General features: G+C 38.4%; 1 non-coding gene across 1 annotated transcript; it reads right to left on the bottom strand.

Annotated features, from left to right (window-relative positions):
• Window positions 1-625: 625 nt before the first annotated feature.
• TRNAM-CAU (transfer RNA methionine (anticodon CAU)) lies at window positions 626-698 on the bottom strand. The gene has a single exon. It is a non-coding gene; the product is annotated as a tRNA-Met (tRNA).
• Between the last annotated feature and the right edge of the window lie 3,309 nt (window positions 699-4,007).

The raw sequence follows: 4,007 nt of genomic DNA, 5'->3' as shown, positions 1-4,007 counted from the left end.
CCAAATGGAATCTAACACATGTTCTCAACATTAATAGTGTTACTGTATTTTAACACTATACTGGAACATTATATTCAGAATTAGAGAATTAAATTGAATAATAGAAGCTGAACTTTGAGGACATTAAAGTAGTTGTTAAGTAATGCACAAAAGAAGAAATAAAAGATTGATTTTTCCAAGTTAAAAGACATTGCAAATAATTTCTAAGAAGTAAAAATATCCTGAACGGTCATTAATTATGCCTGAGAGTATATTTTATGTATAAATTCTTATGGGGAAAGATGTAATCAAAGATAAGGATGAGTTCCCATATATCAATATTTTAGTTTTCTTAGTTTTCCAAGTGAAGTAACATATATTCATGAATGCAAGTGGTTGAAAAATGTAATAAATTAATCTAGAGTATAGCATTATTGTACTCTATGTCCAATAAAACAGTAATTTCGAGAGCAGAGATGCATTTAGTCATATATTTGCTTTTTTATAATTATTGAACAACATGAAATTTTAACTTTCATTTATTTTTTAAATTTTTTCTTTCAGTTTTATTGAGATATAATTAACATACACTGTATACTTTTGGTGGGGAGGGAGGATGGGGAGGTAATTAGGTTTTTTTTTTAAATGGAGGTACTGGGGGTTGAACCCAAAACCTTGTGCTTATGAGGCACACACTCTATCTCTGAGCTATACCCTCCCCCCTTAACTTTTAAGATTAATTTAAATTAACTCTGCTATGAAGTTTTCATTTTCCCTCTGTTGAGAACATTACCTCATACTTTTGAATCTACGTATAAAGAGAAATTAATGTAGATACACACACTATGTGTATAAATGATACTTGCTGCAAAATTAAAAATTTCTCTCTGAAGATCACCCAACCAGGTTATACTTCTGGTAGCAACCAGAATTGGCCTGTCCCTAAAGGAAGCAGTTCACGATCCTGAGTCCCATATTTGGAAAGGCTATTTGCCTGAAATGTGCCTCAGCAGGGAAGAGTGGCTGACCCATTTGCAACTGCCACTAGGTGGAAGTCAGGGCACTCCCTTGGTGCAGACCCTGCTGCAGTCCCAAGGCTGGCCTTGCCGACATTTCACCCAGAGCTCTGGTGTGGAAAGGGAGGACCGTGCCTGACTCACTGCCATGGGCAGGCCCCGTGCCCTCTCAGATGCCCACAAAGATGCTGACAGCAGTGCAGAACCTTAACCTGCCACCTCAACGAATTTGAACCTCAGCCAGGAATGTAAAAGAAAAGAGTGAGCATCTTATAACCACAGCCAAGCTCGGTGACGGCCTGCTCACTCCAAAGCCTCTAGATCATTCTGAAGACTATCCACATAATCAGTTTTGCAGATAAGTTTTCTTTTTTTAATCTTTTCTGCTGAAGTATTCAAACGGCTCAACAGCTCTTGCTGTTACTCCTCATTCTAATCAGCCCTCCTCATGCTTCTGATATCAGTGGTTTGTTCAAGAGCACCCGAACATTCATTTCTACCCGAACAGAGTTAAGACACAATGTCTAGGAGCTAGGCACTGTGGAGGGCCACTTACTGCGGGAAGCCAATTGTTGTGAATTTCTGTGCAGAACAGACTTCAGATAGCACACTCAGGCATCATTATAAAAGGGGCAGACCGACCATCATCACCATCAGAATTTTGACCGTGACAGTCAAGGCAGGGTTGCCGAGTCCAGACGGGCACTCAAGCTACAATAGCTCAAAAGCATCCTCTAATTCAGGCTTCATGAAGAAAATTAAGGGAATTACCAAATAATCACTAAACCTGTAGTATTGAATGAAGCCTATTTATAATTATATCTAATTAATAGACAAGTTTAGCATAATTATATGTATATACCCAAACTACAACTTATATGCAATACAGCTGAAATATAAATTTCCAGTTACCTTCTCCGAAGAACTGATGAAAATTCTTAGCAAATATGATCAAAAGTGTGGTCTCTGGTGCATTCTGTCTTCCCTGTCTCCTAGAACTGCCCATGTTTCTTTGATCTTTTCTCTGCACTTCAGTCCTTTTCATGTCATGTGAAAGCACCAAAAAAGTGCTTTTCCATGTTAGAATCATCACCTAAGCCCCTGTTTTTTAAATTGGTCAGTGTGCATTTCCAGCATAATTATCATTAGTAGATTCCTACTGGGGATTGCTCCCTCCGTTCTGGTCTGAAAGAAAAAAAAAAAAAATGCCAGCCATTGTTCACTCTGTTAATGTGGCTCCATGACCTGGGACCAGCCTGTCTGAGGGCTCTGTAACTTGCTTCTTTTATTCAACACCCAGGATGGTGCTGCAGTTAGGAGCAAACTCTAAAGCCAGGCTCCCTGGATCTGAGTTCTGACTTTGTCACTAACTAGCTATGTGGCCAAGAGATCTGTTGAGGCTTTTTCTACTTCAGATTTCTTATCTGTACAATGGGGATAAGTGGACTCACTCCTAGGGTTCTATGAGGATTAATTTACCTAATTCATTCACTTGGAACTGAGCCTAGGATTATGATGAGTATTTTATAAATGTTACCTACTTTTATTCTGCCCATCTGACATCTGCTATCCAACTAATTTAAGAGCTAATATATGAATGCTGTGCTCAAGTGATGGCCCTGATTCCTTTAACTGCAAAAGGGGATGCTTCTCAACTAACTAGGTAAGTGGTTGCATCATCAAGAAGACATGACCAAATTCCAACTTTATGTATAAGTAAGTTCACCAGTTTTAAGAGCTCAACCAGCAGGCTAAATCATAGCATAATGTCCCCACGGACCATAATTACATCGTGATAACAATGTCAAATCATTTCTCTCTAGCTGCGAAGGTAAAAGATGGAATTCCATTGTATTTCAACTCATCTCTGCTCCAGAAAAGCTGTCAACTCATATCAGTAAATCCTTTGTTAAGAATTCTGTGTAGACATTTACAGAAGTGACTTCTTGGTTGAGGTATGGGGAGTATCTAACATTTAGCAATCCTAAGGAAGAGATGAGGAAAAAGTAAAACCCTGTTTGTTTCTTCTAGGAACAATGAGATCTAGGTGCTCATATTTAGGAGAAAACTGTTGAGGATTGGATAAAACTTGGACTTTCCCTGTGTCACTGACACTCCAGCTAGTAACTACCTAAAGGAAGAAGTTAATAATTGGCCTCATGTAATAGCTAAGTTTATGAGTCAACTTGGCTAGGCCACAGTACCCAGATATTTGGTGAAATGTGTCTGGAGGTTGCTGTGAAAGCATTTTTAAGATAAGAGTAACATTTCAATCAGTAGATTCTGAGCAAAGCAGATTACCTTCCATAATGTGGCTAGGCTTCTTCCAAACAGTTGAAAGCCATAATAAAAAGGTTGATCTCCCCCTGAGGAAGAGGTAATTCTGTCAGCAGACTACCTTTGAACTTGAACTGCAACATCAACTATCCCCTGGGCATCCAGCTTGCTACTTTATCCTGCAGATTTTGACCTTGCAAGCCTCCACAATTACATAAGTCAATTCCATAAAATAACTCTCTCTCTAGACATCGATATGATAGGACAGAGATAGAGATAAGCATAGACATAGAGATAGAGATGTATACATCCTGTTGATTCTGTTTCTCTGGAGAAGCCTAATACACCGAGCTTCTGAAAGTAGATTCCTGAATGCCAACAACCTAAACTATATCCAAAGGGAGAGTCACTCATGTCTTCTTCAATTTCCCTTGGGTGGATAACAGATGACACATGCTTTGTAATTTTCTTTGTACAACACAAGGACTGCCTAGCTGCCCAAATAATGAGAACACACTCAGCACTGAGAATGGTTTGCTTGATTTACATTAAAAGCATTGAATTCACACACACACACACACACACACAAAGCGCAATTATACCTCTTTTCAAAAGCCACGAGCTCTTAATGCACTGGAAATCTACAAAATTTGTAAAGAACTTACTGTGTCCTAATTTTTACTTTGTAAAAACAAATTTTTATATAATTCCAAAATAGTAGAGAAATAGCTTCTT

This window comes from Camelus bactrianus, chromosome 2, assembly GCF_048773025.1.
Source record: "Camelus bactrianus isolate YW-2024 breed Bactrian camel chromosome 2, ASM4877302v1, whole genome shotgun sequence".
Taxonomy (NCBI): Eukaryota; Metazoa; Chordata; class Mammalia; order Artiodactyla; family Camelidae; genus Camelus; species Camelus bactrianus.
The sequence above is the reverse complement of the archived record's forward strand: the minus strand, read 5'-3'. Positions and strand labels throughout refer to the sequence as shown.